Source organism: Pongo pygmaeus, chromosome 9 (genome assembly GCF_028885625.2).
Source record: "Pongo pygmaeus isolate AG05252 chromosome 9, NHGRI_mPonPyg2-v2.0_pri, whole genome shotgun sequence".
In the NCBI taxonomy this organism is placed as follows: Eukaryota; Metazoa; Chordata; class Mammalia; order Primates; family Hominidae; genus Pongo; species Pongo pygmaeus.
In genome coordinates, this window is record NC_072382.2 from 105,387,201 (window position 1) to 105,407,811 (window position 20,611).

A 20,611-nucleotide genomic window follows, 5' to 3' on the forward strand; every position below is an offset into this window, starting at 1 on the left:
TCCTTCAAATTATTATGAAAGCTTGAATTTGCAGAACATCTCTGATTCTTAAGCATCTGAACAAACAGACCAATTTTCTGTGTTATCTCAGATGGTCTAACCCTTTGCTTTAGAAGGTAGACTTACATTTCATCTTTTTTTTTAATGTTTGGCGTCAAAAAAGAATGTTTCTCTCTGAGATATTCTTACTTCATATGTAATAATAGAGTAAAGAAACTCCTTAATTTTCTTTGGTTTTGTTTAGGGATCAAATCTAAAAAGTGCTCTTTGAATGTTAGATTTTTCCTGATTCTAATATACAGGATGCCACACCTTGAAGGTGGCCTCTATAACTGATCTCCACTAGATGATGAACTTCTTAAGGGCAGGGACCACATAGTATTCACCTTAGGATCATTGGCATCTAGCACAGAACGGATGTTAAAAAAAATGAGTAGTGGTGATTTTAGTTGGTGTTTAGGACTTGTTTGCTGGAGTTTATGAATGAGGAATGGGCCTGAAATAATATTTAATTGTGTCTCAGGGGCCTTATTTTTGGCTGTAGAAGAGGTTGTGGCACAAGCCTGGGAGTAGAGAAGGTAGAAGGTACCAGAACATAACTGATTTATACTCCCCTGCCATATTACTCCATTCTCACACTGCTAATAAAGACATACCCAAGACTGGGTAATTTATAAAGGAAAGAGATTAAATAGACTCGCAGTTCCACATGGCTGGGGAGGCCTCACAATCATGGTGGTAGGCAAAGGAAGAGCAAAGAGAGAGAGATGTGCAAGGGAATTCCCTTTATAAAACTATCAGATCTCATGAGACGTATTCACTATCATGAGAACAACACAGGACAGACCCTCTCTCATGATTCAGTTACCTCCCACCGGGTACCTCCCATGACACATAGGAATTATGGGAGCTACAATTTGAGATTTGGGTGGGGAAACAGACAATCTGTATCATCTCAGTATAATCAGAAAACCATAATTTTCTGATTATACTGAGACATGGGCATTAGTCATTTCCCTTTGGTTGCAAATCATGTGATAGATTATAGGAGAAGGGTATTAATATAGTTTGGCTCTGTGTCCCTACCTAAATCTCACCTTCAATTATAATGCCCATAATCCTCATGTGTCAAGGGTGGGACCAGGTGGAGGTAACTGGATCGTGGGGGTGGTTTCCCCCATGCTGTTCTTGTGATAGTGAGTGAGTCTCAAGAAATCTGATGGTTTTATAACTGGCATTTCCCCTGCTACACTCACTCTGTCCTGCCACCCTGTGAAGAAAGTGCCTGCTTCTCTTTTCCCTTCTTCCATGATTGTAAGTCTCCTGCGGCCTCCCCAGCACAGTGGAATTGTGAGTTAATGAAATCTCTTGTCTTTATAAATTACCCAGTCTTGGGTATTTCTTCATTGCAGCATGAGAACGAACTAATACATGTATTCTCCCATTTATTCTTGGAGCAGCATTGTTCAGACAGTGTGATAATGAAGGGATCATACAGCATTGTAGAGTCACTTGAGCTTTTGACTGTGGAAGTGCATGAAACCCCTGCCTTGTCAGGAATCAGTATTCTCATGTGGAAAGCAGTAGTCATATGAAAGATGTTATTCTCAAGTAGCATGGAAGACAGAGGCTATCAGTAAAAACTGCATACTGGAAAAACACTAAAGAATTGTTTATGACCGGGTAGAAGAAACACCTGTGGATTTAAAATACAGACAAAGAAACTAGAGAAAGTTTCGATTTGGATGGCAGGGGGAGGAGGTTCCAAGTCCTACATCAAGCAGGTTGGAATAGTGAAATAATGAAATATATGTATTCATGTCAAGGTGTTATTTGTTGTACCAAATTGTACTCTATTGGACTCTGGAGAAATACTGATTACAAAAATTGGCTGAGTGAATGGAAATATCCAAGTGTTTATTTTTCTAAGTCCAATATAATAAAAAAGTTCCAGATAATATTACACAAGAAAAATTTTAAATTGGGATTAAATAATAAAAGGAGATCAAAGAGGTCATAAACTTTGATGTGTCTGCTAGAGCAGAGTTAGGTTGCAGACAACAGTTTATTTCCAAATAGAGATATTATCATGTGTTGAGTGACTTACAAAATCATTGGAAAGGTTGTGGAAGCAAGCTCTAGCCTGAGACTCCAGGAATTTCTACCAGTGGTAGGGAAGCTTCCACCTGAGCTTTCAGTAAGCCATCACATTAGGAAATCACTAAGCAGTTTGCACTGCTTCTCACAATTTACAACAGAATGAATGCCTTATGCTCTGCTCCTCTCCCCACTCCATTCAGTTTCAAATCCAAATCCCACAGGAGTGCATCAAGTTGGTAGAACCTTAACCAGATCTAGAACTCCAGCAGCAGGGAAATCTGAGATATGCAGCTTTTAGCGTTCCAGCCTCTACAATTTGGAAAGACACCACAGAATGTTGTTGGAATCGATGCGAAACTAGCCATTGCACAGAACCCATCATGGTCAGGGTTTAGAAAATTTACTTCATCCCATACCTTACACTGTTCATTTATTCATATAATAAATATTTATTGAATGTCTATTATGTTTTAGATCTCATTTCTTGGTTTTATCAATAAACATGATAGAAAGGTAGAGAAAAATAAGCTTGGGTTCTTTTTCTCTTTATTTTTATTTTATTTTATTCTACTTTGAAAGTAAAATTTGAGGTAGTATGATTTGAAGCTGGGTGTGCCTTCTGTAAGAGATGTCTTTGTCTCTGCAGAAGGAGAACAGGTCAGGGAGTGGTCGAGGGGAACAGGAGGCAGGCAGGCTGCTGGCTAGTTAGAATTGGCTGTGTTCTCAGCCTTGAAGAGGAAGGATGATAGGAATTATAAGGCTTTAGAATTTCCTAGCTATATGCACCAGGGTAAAGAGTAGAAAGGTCAGGAAAGAATTTATTTGGCTAGAATGTCCCTTTCATTTGATCTCAGAAACTCAGCCTGACCATAACAGCTAAAGGGAATAGGTTGGAGCACTCAACTGAGAAGAAATGCAAACACAAAACCTTAGAGAGCAGGGCACATACCTGCAGCAAAAGGATAGCAATTGTACAGAGGGACATGGACTTCAGTGTAAGCCCTTTAGAACTGCTGGGAGCAGAAGTGAGGAAAAGCATAGAGTGCAGGTAATTCACTGATACTGTCAAATACAGTCTCAAAATGTAAAAGATGCCAATTCTTTCATAAGATTCTTCCCTTAAGTGTTTCATTTTTCCAGTTATGGACTTGGACTGAAAATGCTGTGAGGAGAGCTAGATACCGTATATGTCAAAATATGAGGAAAAATTATCAAAGAAATAGTCAAATTTGGTAGTATTTTAAAGTTTGAGTGAAACAAATTATTATTTAAAAATAACCACTCATCTGTTAGTAACTAACTTGAATTTTCATGTTTTTGTCTGGATTCTTACAGAACTCTGTTAAAAGGAATTGTCTGAAATTTCACCAAAGTGCTCAAGCTCATTTAGACATCTATAATTACCTTTACAGCCCATTTATGAAGTGAGTGGAGGAGGTAAAAAACAATTTTTATAAATCTGAAAATTAAGAAGTGATAGTTATTAATGGCATGAGTGTTACATAATGACAATTGCTACCTTTCACGGAGAAGTTGCCATAGAGTAGGGGTTGAAAGTCCTTTGTTTTCATGATAGCTAATCCTCACAAGGCTGCATGGTGGATATGTTTGTTCCCCACTGACAAATTGGGAAGCCCAGGCTGAGAGAGGCTAAAGCAATCACTAGCATTTGCAAAGCCAAGAAGTATTAGAACCAGCATTTGAACCTAGGCTAATGTGATTCCAAAATCTACAGTTTTTTTTTCAGCACACCTCATGACTAATACCAAGACACTGTACAATCATCACCAGAACACCACAAAGCTGCTCCCTGTCCGCTACTCTGCTATCATCAGAAGTGCTAATAGAATCAAGATCTTCATACTCACGTAAGTACTTTAGTGGCTTGAGCATAAACAAATAAATACATAAAAATCTTTGGGACTCCCAAAGATTTCTTGTATAATACAATATCTTGTATTTGCTCCTTGAAGCTTCCTCCCATATTCTTTATCCTGTTTGTCTCAGTTATAAGGTTAGGTGCAAGGCTGTTCTTGCTTTGGAAAAATATTCTGTAGCCATTTGGTGCATGTGAGTGTTCTCTAAGGATACTGAACTGTCCTGTTTTCCATTAATGTTTATATAGTATCTTTTTGCATGTAGCTTCTGCTGATCAAGATTTAGGCATGGGCCATGAACTCCAACATTCTAGCAAGACACAGGACAGCTTGAATGATCTAATAAGCAAAAAACAAGAGGCTGCTTATAGCTAGAGGCTGCCTCCCTAGTCTTACAAGTTTGCATCCACAAGATCAAGTTTAAGTTGTATAATTGAAACTCAGAAATCATTAACTTTGTTTCAAACTGATATTCAAGTGCTGCCAATGGCCAAGGGCAGGAATGGGAAAGAACAGCTCCTGGCAGTGCAGAGGAATCATTTAGGACTTATCCTGCCCTGTGGTCGTGTCCAGTGTCCTGTTGGTGGGTCTTCTCAGACAGAAAATCTCCTTTGGAGGGGCCAGTGCTGTGGAGCAACAATTTGATCCACCCACTGAATTTTTCATTGGCCATTTCTACAGATGACAGCTTTGTGGACAAAAAAGTCATCCTTTATATGTAAGACGCCAAAAATTATGATATTAAAGATAGTTTTAGTTAGGTCAGGAGCTCTTAACGTATGACCTACATATGGGCTTTCGAAGGGTTCAACAGTCCACTGAAGTTTAAAGAAAGATAGTAGTGTTATTTGTGCAGATGTGAACGTTTGTGTGGGTGGGAAAGTCCACAAGCAAGGTCTGAGATTTTTTAAAAAGGAGGAGGGAGTATAAAAAGGCAAGTATGTGGTAAATCAAAACAAACATGAACTGTGCAAAAATAAAGTAATAATGTTTGCTTTGCAGAGATAAAACTAAAACATAACTAAAATATTAGATAACAATAATATTCAAGGTAGAAGGAGAATAATAGAAGTTAAAGCAATCTAAGGTCCTTTTTGTGTACAGGAGGAGCATAAAAGTATTGATTAACTTTAGAGCTTGTAAAATTAAATGTGCATCTAAAGACCAGGTACAGTGGCTCATGCCTGTAATCCCAGCACTTTGGGAGGCCAAGGCAGTTGGATCACTTGAGTCCAGGAGTTTGAGACCAGCCTGGGCAACATGGTGAGATTCTGTCTTTACAAACAAACAAACAAAAAAAAGTACAAAAAGTTAGCCAGGCATGGTAACACATGCCTGTAGTCTCAGCTGCTCAGGAGGCTGATATGAGTGGATCACTTGAGCCCGGGAGGCAGAGGTGACCTGAAATCGCACCACTGCATTCCACCCTGGGCAATAGAGCAAGATCTTGTCTCAAAAAAAAAAATTTGTCTAAATATTTTAGCATAAACATTAAGACAGAGAAATAGAGTAATACTCAAACTATACATAATTAAGGAGGTAAAGCAAACAAACAGCTCAATAATACCAAAAGAACAAGAAAGGAAAAATTCCTGAAAATATTTTTAAAAGGTTAATTAGCACAAATACAAGGACATCTATGAATTTTTTAAAAATCTGTATTTATAAATAAAATGTAATCAATTCTCCAGGTGAACAATAAAACTTGGTTAGGCTGGACAAAAGAAACTATGTCTTACTGTGTGCTCTTTCTAAAAAGCACATCTAAATCAGAAGAGCACAGAAAAGGTGAAAAAAACACACACAACGGTAAGAGGTTGGATGTGTCTCCTAAAGTTCATGTGTTGGAAACTTAATCCCTGATGCAATAGTGTAGAGAGGTTTTGCTCTAATTAATAGATTAATGCTATTATTCAGGAGTGGATCAGTTATCACAGGAGTGGGTTCCCGATAAAAGGATGAGTTTGACCTGCTTCCTCTTCCTATCTGCAGCTCTTTTCTCCTTCTTCCTTTCACCATTTGATGACACAGCACAAAGGCCCTCACCAGATGCAGCCCCTTAAAGTTAGAAGCATGTGTCAAATAAATTTCTGTTCATTATAAGTTATCCAGTCTCAAATATTCTGTTATAGCAGCACAAAACACACTTAAAAAATTAGTGTTGAGAAGTGAGGCTATTGCTGGAACAAACACTTGAAAATGTGCAAGTGGCTTTGGAACTGGGTGATAGGTAGAAGCTGGAAAATTTTGTACACTCAGGAAAGAAAAAGCTTATATTGCCACGGAACATTAAGAGCAATTCTAGTGAGGGCCCAGAAGGAGACAAGAGCTATAGAGAGAGCCTAAACCTTTGTAGGGATTACTTCAGTGGTTGTGATCACAATGTTGGTAGAAATATGGAAACTGAAGGCTATTTTGATAAGTTCTCAGATGGAACTGAGGAACAACGGAGTGAAATCTAGAATAAAGGCCATCTTTATTATACAGTTGTGAAAAACTTGGCAGAATTGTGTCCAGGTTCCAGGACTTTGTGGATGGCAGACCTTAAGAGGAATGAACTAAGATATCTGGCAGAATAAGTATCAAAGCAGCAAAGCATTCAAGGAGCTACATGGCTTCTTTTGGCCACTACAGCAACATAAGAGAAGAGAGAAATTATTTAAAAGAGAAATTTATAATTAAAAGCAAAGCAGAACAGAAAGATTTGAAAACTTTCAGCTTGGTCATGTACAGAATAAAAAAGTATGTCAAGGGGCAAATACAAAGGGTGTGGCCAAGTGACCATTTGGTAAAGAGATTAATATGGATAGAATAAATCCAGGCTGTATTAATCAAGACAATGGAGAAAATTACCCCAAAGACATTTCAGTGATCAAGGCAAGCTAGGTCCTTGAGAGCAAGGTTTTCAGAGAGGTGCACATGGGACCTCAGTATTTGCTGCCTAGGGCCACCTCAAGACTCTGATTTCTGCATCCCAGTGCAGTGCTCCTTGGCTGTCCCAGCCATAGCTCAAGCATGCCAGGTGCATCTCATGCCACAGCTCCAAAGGGTGCAAACAGTAAGCTTTGGCGGCATTCACATGATGCTGCAGTGCACGTCAAGTCTGCAGACAGAGTGCATGAGCTGTGAGGCCATGGTGACCTCCACTGGATTTCAAAGGATGTATTGAACAGCCAGGGGCCCAGGCAGAAACTTGTCGCAGGAACAGAGCCACCATAGTAAGCTGCTACTAGGGCAATGCCCAGCAAGGCCACAGGAGAGAAGCCCCTGCAGGGAGTGCCTATAGGTAATGTCTAGCAGAGCCATCGGAGTGGGGCAGCCCCCCCAAGACCCCAGAACTGTTGAGCTACCTGCATGCAATTCCAGTCTGGGAAAGCTGTAGGCATGAGACCTGTGAGAACTGCTGGGTGAACTGAGCCCAGCAAAGCCAAAGGAGTAGGGCTCCCTGAGGCACTGGGTATACAGTCCCTGCCCCAGTGTGCCTAGGAGGTGAGACATGGAGTCAAAAGAGATTATACTGGAATCTTAAGATTTATTACTGTTTTCACTCTTGGATTTTGGACTTACTTGGGACCAGCTACTTCTTTCTTTTTGCCTGTTTCATCCTTTTGGAATGGGAATGTCTATCTTATGTCTATCTCACTGTATTTTGGAAGCATGTACTTGTTTTGGTTTCATGTGCTCATAGCTGGAGGGGAATTTGCCTCAGCATAGATCACGCCTTGAGTCTCACTCAATCTGATTTTGATGAGAATCTGGACTTTGGACTTTACAGTTGATGTTGGAACAACTTATGACTTTATTGGGGCTATGGGGATGGAATTAATATATTTCACATATGAGAAGAACATATATTTGAGGGGCAAAGGGTGAAATGCTATGATTTGAATGTGTTCCTGAAAGTTTATGGGCTGGGAATTTAGCCTCCAATACAACAGTGTTGAGAGATGGGAGCTTTTAGGTTGTGAGGGTTCTGCCCTCATTAATGGATTAATGCCATTAACGTGTAAGTAGGTTAGTTATTGCAGGAGTGAGTTCTTGATAAAAGAAGGACTTTGACTCCATTTCTCTCTCTCTCTTGCATGCTCTCCTACACTTCCACCTTCTGCCTTCTGCTTTGAGATGATACAGTAAGAAGGCCCTCACTAGATACTGAGAAGATGCCAATGCCACTGCCATGCCCTTGGACTTCCCAGCCTCCAGAACCATGAGCCAAATACATTTCTGTTCATTATAAATTATCCACATTGAAAATGAATGGAGGAAGGATGAAGATGTGAGCTGAAGGGAGAGGAAGCTGAGAACCCTGCACCAGGCTACCTACCATCAGGAGTTTTTCTTGGCTCCCAGGAACTCCTGGGGAAAAGGTGAGGTGGACAGGTGAGGAGTGGCCTGATCTCACCATGTACCTCTGGGCAACAGAAAACTCCACAACACCTATGGGCACTTAAGGTGGCAGGAAGAGCTGCTTAGAGAAGTAGGAGGAGCAGGACACAAGACTGCATGGGTTTGGTGCAGGAATATCTCTAGTGGGGCACAGCCAGGGATACCCTTCACCCAAGGCCTGCCAGATTCCTATAGGAGACTTTAGATATTGGGGGACTGCCAAACCTGGAGAGAGTAGGGTGGTCTTGGCTTTGAGACGGGACCAGTCCAATCTGAGCACACCCCTGTCCACTGGCCTCTCCTAAGGCCCCAGACCTGGCCATGCCCACTGGTGGGACAGCCTTAGATGCCCAACCAGGGTGCTTCACAGGGGCCCTCATCATAGCTTCTTTACCTGCAGATCACACCTGACCATCTAAGAGCTCCAGCAGATTGGTCCCAGCTGACATGCAGTGACTCACTCACATCCTCTCCCCATCTTTCCTATGCTGCTTTGCTGCCATGTACTCATCCATGGCCAACCCCCTACTGCTTTGCTGGCATGCCTGCATGTGGGTGAGCCTCACCTTTGTCCTATGCCAGGGAGTATGTGCATGATTACCCTGCTGTGCCACTTCTGCTGGTGTGAGTTCAACCTGTTGCCACCCCAAACACCTATTCTTGCACATGGGCATCCAGCCACACTGCCAATGCCAACATGAGCACACAGACAGATGCCAGCAATCTTGCCCACATCTCCTGAAGCCGTTGCCACCAGAGTGAATAAGTGCATAGATGCCAGTGGCTCCACTCCCCGCATGATGACACCACCACCATTGTAAACACACACATGAACACCAGTAACCTTGCCCAACCCTGTGCTGTGACCACCGTGAATGTGCACATGGAGGCCAGTAATCCCCATGCCTACCAGTCCCCCCACTGCACTGCTGCTGCCAGTGTGAGTGCAAGCACAGACACCAGCAAACCTGCCCCTGACTGTGCCCCAGTGCTGGCATGAGAATGTGCAGGAATGCCACAGCCCTGTTTCCACTGGTACCCCACCCCAGCCAATGTATATGCACCCTGCCACACTGCCATGGTTGCTGGCATGCAAAAGTGATCAAGGATCCTGATGCCACCACCCCAGTGAAGCACTCTGGCTGGTAGCACCCATCAGAGTGCTGTGGCCAGTGGACCAGGAATATCTCAGCCCATCCAGCACAGCTGGTTCCCAACCTTAAGGGACAAGAAAACAAAACCAGGGTCCTGGTACCAGGACCTGTGTTAAAGAATGCAGACCAGGAGTGCTGAGCTGAGCTTTGGTCTCCTAAAATCTTTCAGATATCAATTCAGTTGACCAAGCCCACCTTCTATGACAATCAAGGGTATCAAAGAAGACAAAAGCAAGAAACCTCATCCAAAGGACAGTAACTTCAAAGATTGAAGGAACATCTGCACACACAGGTAAGAAAGACCTAGGGCAAGCACTCTGGCAACTTGAAAAGCCAGAATGTCTTCTTACCTCCAAACACTGCAATAGTTCCCCAGCAATAGTTCTTAACCAGGCTAAAATGACTGAAATGACAGAAATATAATTCAGAAGATGAATAGAAATAAAGATCATTGACATAAAGGAGAAAGCTGAAACCCGGTCTAAGGAATACAACAAAATGATATAGGAGATAAAAGATAAAATGGCTGTTTTAAAAAAGAATGAAACTGATCTGGTAGAGCTAAAACACTCACTTCAAGAATTTTATAATATAATTGCAAGTACCAATAGCAGAATCGACCAAGTTGAGGAAAGAATCTCAGAGCTCAAAGACTAGTTTTCCAAAATAATTCAGTATGACAAAAAAAGAAAGAAAAGAAAAGAAAGAAGAATAAACAAAACCTCTGAGAAATATGGGATTATGTAAAGAGACCAAATCTATGACTCATCAGCATCCCTGAAAGAGAGGGACAGAAAGCAAGCAACTTGGAAAATGTATTTGAGGATCTTGTCCACAAAAATTTCCCCAACCTCGCTAGTGAGACCAAGACTCAAGTTCAGAAAATGCAGAGAACTTCTGCAAGATACTATACAATATGAACATCCCCAAGAGACATAGTCATCAGACTCTCCAAGGTCAAAATAAAAGAAAAAAATATTAAAGCCATCTAGAGAGAAGAGGCACATCACTTAAAAAGGGAATCCTATTGGCTAACAGCAAACTTTTCAGCAGAAATCCTACAAGCCAGAAGAAATCAAGGACCCATATTCAGCATTCTTTAAGAAAAAAAAAATTCCAACCAAGAATTTTATATCCATCTAAACCAAGCTTTATAAGCAAAGGAGAAATAAGATTCTTCTCAGATAAGCAAATGCTAAGGGAATTTGTTACCACCAGACCTGCCTTACAAAAGTCCAATGGAATGCTAAATATGGAAAGTAAAGGCCATTACCAGCCACCACATAAACACACTTATGTATATAGACCATTGCCACTGTAAAGCAATCACACAATTAACCCTGCTAAATAACCAGCTAACAACATGGTGACAGGATCAAATTTGCACATATCAACATTAACCTTGAAGGCAAATGGGCTAAATGCTCCAATTAAAAGGCACAGAGTGACAAGTTGGATAAAGAGGCAAGACTCAACTGCATGCTGTCTTCAAGAGAATCATCTCTCATACAATGACACCTATATACTCAAAGTAAAGGGACAGGAAAATCCTACCAAAGAAATAGAGAACAGAAAAAAGAAGGAGTTGCTATTCTAATTTCAAACAAAACAGACTTTAAACCAACAGCAATAAAAAAAAAATAACAGCATTTCATAATGGTAAAGGGCTCAATTCTACAAGAAGACCTAACTATCCTTAATATATATGCACCCAAAACAGAAGCACCCAGATTCATAAATCAAATTTTCAAGGACTTACACAGAGACTTAGATGGCCACACAATAATAGTGGGAGACTTTAACATCCTACTGAATGTATTAGAAAGATCATTAAAGTAGAAAACTGACAAAGATATTCAGGACCTGACCTCAACACTTGACCAAATGAGCCTAACAGATATGTACAGCACTCTCCACCTCAAAACAACAGAATATACATTCTTCTCATCTGCACATGGCACACACTCTAAAATTAGCCACACAATTGGTTATAATACAATTGTCAGCATGTTCACAAAGACCATAATTATACCAACTACACTCCTGGACCACAGCCCCCCAGAAATAGAAATCAATACTAAGAAGATTGCTCAAAACCATAAAGTGATATGAAAATTAAACAACCAGCTTCTGAATGACATTTGGGTAAACAATGACATTAAGGCAAAAGTCAAGAAGTTTTAGAAACAAATAAGAACAAAGCTAAAACATACCAGATTCTCTCAGACACAGCTAAAGCATGTTAAGAGGAAAGTTTATAGGACTAAAAGCCCACATCAAAAATTTAGAAAAATCTTAAATTAACAACCTAACATTACTCCTAGAGTAACTAAAGAAAAATAAACAAGAGCAAACCAACCCAAAAGCTAGCAGAAGACAAGAAATAACCCAAATCAGAGCTGAACTGAATGAAATTGAGATGAAAAAAAAAAAAACCATACAAAACATCAACAAATCCAAGAGTTTGTTCTTTGAAAGCATAGGTAACAATGATAAACCACTGTCAAGACTAATAAAGAAAAAAGAGGGAATGTCCAAATAAACACAATCAGAAATGACAAACGGGACATGACCACTAACCCCACAGAAATACAAAAACAAACAAACAAACAAAAAACCCATAGACTACTATGAACACCTCTGTGCACACAAACTAGAAATCCTAAAAGAAATGGATAAATTCCTGCAAACATACAACCTCTCAATATTGAATCAGGAAAAAATGGAAACTCTAAACAGACCAACAATGAGTTTTAAAATTTAATTAGATATTAAAAAAACCCTACCAACCAGAAAAAGCCCAGGATCAGATGTATTCATAGCCAAATTCTACCCCATGTACAAAGAAGAGCTGGTACCATTCCTACACAAGCTATTCCAAAAAATTGAGGAGGGACTGGTCCTGAACTCATTCTATGAGGTCAGCATCATCCTGATACCCAAACCTGGCAGAAATACAAAAAATAAAAAATAAAAATAAAACTTCAGGCCAATATTTCTGATGAAGATAAAGGCAAAAATCCACAATAAAATACTAGCATTCTGAATCCAGCAGCTAATGTACTATGATCAACAAGTTGACTTTATCCCTGGGATGCAAGGTTGGTTCAACATAAATAAATTAATAAATGTGATTCATCATCTAAACAGAACTAAAGCAAAACACACTGGATCATCTCAATAGATGCATAAAAGGCTTTTGATAATATTCAAAATTCCTTCACGTAAAAAACCCTCAACAAAGTAGGCATCCTAGGAACATACCTCAAAATAATAAGATCCATCTACGACAAACCAACAGACAACATTATGATACTGAATAAACAAAAGCTGGAAGCATTTCCCTTGAGAACCTGAACAAGACAAGATGGCTTTCTTGAATAGTACTATATTGTAGTACTATTCAATATAGTACTACAAGTCCCGGCAATCAGGCAAGAGAAGAAATTTAAAAAGTCATCCAAATAGAAAGAGAGGAAGTCAAAATATCCCTGTTTGCAGACAGTATGAGTCACATAGAAAACCCTGTGGTCTCTGCCCAAAAGTTCCTTGACCTGATAAACAACTTCAGGCAAGAGGAGAAATAAAAAAGGCATCCAAATAGGACGAGAGGAAGTGAAACTATTCCTGTTTGCAGAAAATATGATTTTATACCTAAAAAACCCCATGGTCTCTGCCAAAAAGCTCTGTAATCTGATAAACAACTTCAGCAAAGTTGCAGGATACAAAATCAATGTACAAAAATCAGTAGCATTTTGATACATTAACAACATCCAAGCTGAGAGCCAAATCAAGAACACAATCCCATTCACAATAGCCACAAATAAAATAAAATACCTAGGAATACAGCTAAGTAGGAGGCAAAAAGATCTGTATAATAAGAATTGCAAATCACTTCTCAAAGAAATCAGAGAAGACACCAACAAATGGAAAAACATTCCATGCTCATGAGGATAGGAAGAATCAATATTGTTAAAATGGCCATACTGCACAAAGAAATTCATAGATATGATGCTCTTCCTATCAAACTACCAATGACACTCTTCACAGAAATAGAAAAAACTCTTTTATTTTGGGAGGCCGAGGCGGGCAGATCACAAAGTCAGAAGATCAAGACCATCCTGGCTAACACAGTGAAACCTCGTCTCTACTAAAAAAAAATAGAAAAATCAGCCGGGCATGGTGGTGGGTGCCTGTAGTCCCAGCTACTCGGGAGGCTGAGGCAGGAGAATGGCGTGAAGCCGTGAGGTGGAGCTTGCAGTGAGCCGAGATCGTGCCACTGCACTCCAGCCTGGGTGACAGAGCAAGACTCTGTCTCAAAAAAAAAAGAAAAAAAAGAAAAGAAAAAACTCTTTTAAAATTCATATGGAACCAAAAAAGAGCCTGAATATCAAAGGCAATCCTAACCAAAAAGAACAAAGCAGGAGGCAACACATTACCTGACTTCAATCTATACCACAGGGGTACAGTAACAGAAATAGCATGGTACTGGTACAAAAACAAATACACAGAGCAATGAAATAGAATACAGAGTCCACAAATAATGCCACACCCCTCATCTTCACAGATCTACAAATAATGTCACAACTATCTGATGTTTGACAAAGTTGACAAAACAAGTAATGGAGAAAAGACTCTGTATTAGTTCATTTTCACACTGCTATAAAGACATACCCAAGACTGTGTAATTTATTTAAAAAGTAGGTTTAACTGACTCACAGTTCCTCATGGCTGGGGAGGTATACAATCATGGTGGAAAGGGAAGAGGCACATCTTACATGGCAGCAGGCAAGAGAGCGAGTGTGTGAAGGAGGAACTGTCAGACACTTATAAAACCATCAGATCTCATGGGAACTCACTTGCTCTCATAAGAACAGCATGGGGGACACCATCCCCATAATCTAATCACTTCCCACCAGGTCTCTCCCTTGACACGTGGGGATTATGAGGATTACAATTCAAAATGAGATTTGGGTGGGGACACAAAGCCTAACCATATTAGACTCTCTATTCAATAGATGGTGCTGGGATAACTGGCTGACCATATGCAGAGATTAAAACTGGACCCCTTTCTTACACCGTCTGTAAAAATCAACTCAAGATGGATTAAAGACTTAAATGTAAAACTCAAAACTATATAAACCCTGGAAGATAATCCAGGAGATACCATTCTGGATAGAGGTCCTGGCAAAGATTTCATGACAAAGATGCCAAAACAAATAGCAACAAAACCAAAAATTGACAAATAGGACCTAATTAAACTAAAAAGCTTCTGCAAGCAAAGGAAACTATTAACAGAGTAAACAGACAACCTACAGAATGGAAGAAAATATTTGCAAACCGTATATTCTACAAAGGTCTAATATCCAGCATCTATAAGGAACTTAAACAAATGAAGAAGCAAAAACAAACAATCCCATTGCAAAGTGGGCAAAGGACATGAACAAACATTTTCAAAATAAGATATATACATGGCCAATAAGCATACAAAAATGTTCAACATCATTTATCACAGAAATGGAAATCAAAACCAAAATGAGATACAATCTCACACCAGCCAGAATGGTTATTATTAAAAAGTCAAAAAAAAAAAAAAACAAAAAAAAAACAACAGATGCTGGCAAGATTGTGGAGAAAAAGGAATGTTTATACACTGACGGTGGGAATATAAACTAGTTCAGCCACTGTGGAAAGTAGGGCAGCAGTTTTTCAGAGAGCTTAAAACAGAATTACTCTTCCACCCAGAAATCCCATTATTGGGTATATACCCAAAGGAATATAAATCATTCTGTTAATACCATAAGGACACACATATGTATATGTTCATCACAGCACTACTCATAATAGCAAAGACATGGAATCAACCTAAATGCCCATCAATGGTAGACTGGATACAGAAAATGTGGTACATATACACCATGGAATACTACACAGGCAGAGAAAAAGGATGAGATCATGTCCTTTGCAGCTGCATGGATGGATCTGGAGGCCATTATTCTATGTGAACTAAAAGAGGAAGAGACAATAAAATACTGCATGTTCTGAGTTATAAGCGGGAGTTAAACATTGAGTACACATGGACACAAAGAAGGGAACAACAGACACCTGGGCCTGCTTGAGGATGTATGGTGGGAAGAGAGAGGAGGTGAAGAAACTAGTTATCTGGTACTATGCTTATTAAATGGGTGATGAAATAATGTATATACCAAACCCCTGTGTCACACAATTTACCTATATAACATACCTGCACATATAACACTGAATCTAAAATAATTGTTTAAAAAATTATACATTCTGTGCTATCCTGTTATAGCAGCACAAAATAAATGAAGACAACTGGAAACCCTAAGCTAAAGAAAGCTTGTCTTGCTGGTCATAGACTTTAAGGTCAAAATAGTTACCAGATAAAAAGGGGGTGAGCACATATTGATGACAATTACAATTTTCCAGGAAGATAAAGTAATTATAATGTTTAAGCTTATATGGGCACATAGTAACATTTATTCAGCATATATAAAACAAAAATTGATAGGATACAATGAAAGTGTAACAAATCTACCATTATGGTAAGAAATTTAAACAGACCTATCTCAGGTATTGACATGAAAAGCAGATCAAAACTAGCAATGTTACAGAAATTGTAAACACAATGAACATGAACGTCCTAATAAACATATTAAGAACATTTATCCAATTATTGGATAATTCTAGATAATTCTTTTTGACATGCAAGGAACATTTTCACAAATTTATCACATACTAGGCCAAAAAGTCTTTAAATATTTTAAAAAGTACCAAAGACTACCTTCTCTCACAAGAAGGAAAATAATGTAGCTATTAGTAATAAAAGGAAAACTAAGACAATTTCATACATTTGACAGTTTAAAAGCAAACTTCTAAATACCTCCTAGGTCAAAGAATACATTATAATGGAAAGTAAAAAAATACTTAGAACTACATGATAATGAAAATATAAGATAAGTTACGTGGGCTGCAGTTAGAGTACCAGAAAACTTCAGTGCCCTACAACTACTAAAGAAGTCAAATCAATATTTTAAAAGCCTCCTCATAAATAGAACACAAAATACAAATAGTTCTATAAGAAAATATACCAAATGTTATCATCAAATTTTAATTGTATGTAAACTTTTTCTTAAGTATAACAAAGAGGAAACTTTCCTTAACTCTTTTAAAGCAGTCATTTTTAGCCTCGATAGCTAATGCAGATATGAGTATAAACAAGGGGGAACTTTCCAAACAATTAGATGCAAAAATCTTAAAACTATTTAGAAACTGATTACAACTTTGTATTTTAAAAAGGACATTATGATCAAGGCACATCAATTCCAGGAATAGAATATATCCTTATGATCTTTATATCTTCCAGCTTCCATCATTTGTGTAGAAAATTCAGTTATTAGTCTTTTATTGCTATTATGAAAGCAATGTTGTTTTTTTCTGGGTGCTTTAAATAATTGGTCCTTGTCCTTGGCTTTCAGCAGTTCACTATGAGCCAGAGTGGGATTTATTTTGCGTATATCTTTTCTAGTTTCTTCAGAATTTCTTGATTTTGTGGGTTAGTTTTAGAAAATTTTTGGTTATTATCTCTTCAAATATTCCTTCTTCCCCTATTCCTTGTCTCCATTCTTTCTGATACTTCAATTACATGCATGTTACACATTTTAAAAACTATGTCTTACATGTATTTTATGCTCTTTTTTGCATTTATCTTTTCTTTTTTTGTGTGCTTCAGTTAGCATATTTACTCCTGGGAGGGGAATACCTGAGGGCTTGTGCCTTATTTCTCTTGAACTTCACCCCATGTGCCTTTTCTCTTTGTTTATTGTGATCTGTGTCTTTTTGTTATAATAAACCATGACCATCAATATAACCACTTCTAAGTCCCGAGAGACCTTCTAGTGGGTCATCAAGCTTGAGGAAGTTCTCAGAGACTCCCAACATGACAACACTTACAAAAGCAACAAAACTAAAAAGTATCGTAGAATATATCTAAAAAAAGATGTCTGATACCTCTAGACAAAAAATTATGAACTTTTCATAAAAACATTAAACAATAATAAAGATATTTCTTTTTTATCTTTATTTTGCAGATAAAATAATGCAGATATTTCACATTCATGGATAAGAAAACTCAGTCCTAACAATGTCAAACTGAAAAGTTTTTTATGGAAAATTTTGATCAAAATCCTAGCAGAATTTTAAATAAACTTGATGATTCTGAGTTTCATATGGAAAAACAAAGGGCTGAGAATAGAATATCCAAAACGATTATATGTTGGGGGAATTTGGCACACCAAATATCAAGAGTTATTATAATCCAATAGCAATTAAGGTGGGAAGATATTGATGCGAGGAAGGATAAATTGTTTAATGGAGCAAGAATTGAGGACTCACATATATATGGAAGATAATTCTAATTTGATTAATAATTTAAATGTAAAAGTCAAAACTTCAAAACTTTTAAAAGAAAATATTAGAACGTTTGTAGAGAAGGGTTTCTAAATAAACATCTAAAACATAATTCATAAAGATTGATAAGTCTACTTCATGAAAACGAAAAGCTTGTGTTCATCACAGTATAGCAAGAGAGTAACAATGTGAACAATAATGCCACACCTATGATTAATAAAGAACCGGTCTCCAGAATGCATAAACAACCACTAGAACTATGTAAAATCAGTTAGAAGATAGCCATCCCAATAGATGAAATGAGCAACAAAAGAATAGACATTTCACAATGAACATATGAATTTATGACCAATCTCATTATTAACCAGAGAAATGCATAAGACAAGTGAGATACCATTTCGTAACAGTGAAAAAATTAAATTACCTAAAATAAGATGTTCTAGAGAAGATGTAGATCAATAGGAACACATTTCTGGTGGAAGAGTAAATTGGAAAGCCACTCTGGAGAACAGTTTCATGATATATCATGTTGAACATTTGAATACTCTAAGACTCAACAATTCCACTATTAGGTATATAGCCTATAGAATCCTTGTACCCATGTACCAGGAGGCATATATGAGTCTTCCTTGCCAGACTGTGCATAATAATGAAAATTAGGATCAGTGTAAATATTCACTGATTGGAAAATAGATATATAACTGGAGTTATAACTTGCAGTATCACATGATAGAATATCACAGAGTTATATCCACCATCATGGATGACTCTTAGAAAACTAATTTTGAGTGGAAAAAAAGGTTACATCTACGGTGACTACAAACAAATATAATAAAGCTCAAAACAAGCAAAATGAAACCATCTATTGTTTAGGCATAAATACACAAATGGATAAGCATTTCTAAAGGAAAGAATTGATAAACACAAAATATGCAATGATTGTTACCCCAGGTAAAGGGAGAAGAATGCATCTGGACACAAATACACAAGATCACCATTAAGGTTCTTTTCTTTTTGCTGGTTGGAAAACACGTAAGTGTTCATTTTAATGTTATGTTCTAAATTGTACATGTGTTTTTATATATACTCTCTTTTTAGTAGGATATATTTAAAATAAATGAAGCAAAGTATTCTCATAACAACAATTAAAATGATTAAATGTAGCTAGTTTTTACAATAATGAACAAATCTCCAGAACAAAGAACTACATTATGAATTAGGGAAATGTCTATGTTTCTATTGTCTCATATATTTTGTATCATTATGATATTCTGACTTATTTTTTTAAGTTTTATTTTTAATTTCTGTTTCTCCAATTCACCAATCCTTTCATGTTCTGACACTTATAATTATGGCCTAAGATGTATTTCGTTTACAAACTATTATTCTTCCAGATAGAAATATATGTGCAAATTGCCTTCCAAATTACTGTTCAGACATTTTTCATAATCTGTTCACTAACTTTGAAGCTTGCATTATTTAAGTGCCTTAAGCCAAAGACATTTTTTTGGCAAAGTCTTTTATAACAAAAGATAGCTTTATCAAGCAAAACAATCACAAGGATCCAAGGCTCAAAGACATAACCAGATAAGTCTGTTGATGTCACTGCCTGCCCTCCCCCCACCCCGGCCCCCCGCCGCAAGTGACAATGGACTTCACAAATGAGATAGTGGGTGGTTTCTAAGCACTGTTTCCAAACTCCCTCCCACATGACAGGATTTAGTTATTTGCCGAGGAAGATATGCAGTAAAATATTAAAGTCACATGGGGCCAGGTGCGGTGGCTCATGCCTGTAATCCCAGCTCTTTGGGAGGCCAAGGCAGGCAGATCGCTGAAGGTTAGAAATTTGAGACCAGCCTGGCTAACATGGTGAAAACCCATTTCTACTAAAAATACAAAATTAACCACGTGTGGCGGCAGGCTACTCGGGAAGCTGAGGCAGGAGAATCACTTGAACCCGGGAGGTGGAGGTTGCAGTGAGCAGAGATCACGCCACTGCACTCCAGCCCGGGTGACAGAGCAAAACTCCATCTCGAAAAAAAAAAAAAAGAAAAAAAAAGTCACATGGATACATTCATTTTTTTAGAACACATACACATATCTAAGCTGACTCAGTGACTTCCCTCTTTGCTACATAAGACAGGAAAAAAATTTAAGTGATACTCACAATAAGATCTCTTTGTGATTTGATGTTTCACAAAAGATTCAGGGAAGGAAGCTATTATAAGAAGTTTTGTCTGAAGAGTGGTCACTGGGAGGCTCTGCAGTTCACCAAGAACACCTGCTTCAGTGACCCTGATTCAATTTACTCGCTGGCTCTCTAACTAGAAACAGATGCTGAGATTGCAGGAGTTACGCAGCAGATGCACTCAATACTACTCTTAAGCTTTCTGAAAGAACAAGAGTTCAGACACTTGTCCTTCTTTGAATTACTGTCCTGTTTGGCATAATAATTATTTAGCAAAATCATCAGGGTACTATGATATCCTAATATTTGGCTATTCAGGAAGATACATGGCAGTGTGCCAGGGATACAAAAACCCACAGAATAAACACAGCACATTATCCAGGAGTTTTAACTTCAAGCCAAAATTTGGAGGTAAATATTTTCATAATTTAATCTGAAAGATATTTAAATTATTTTTGCAGTAAAACAAAGACATT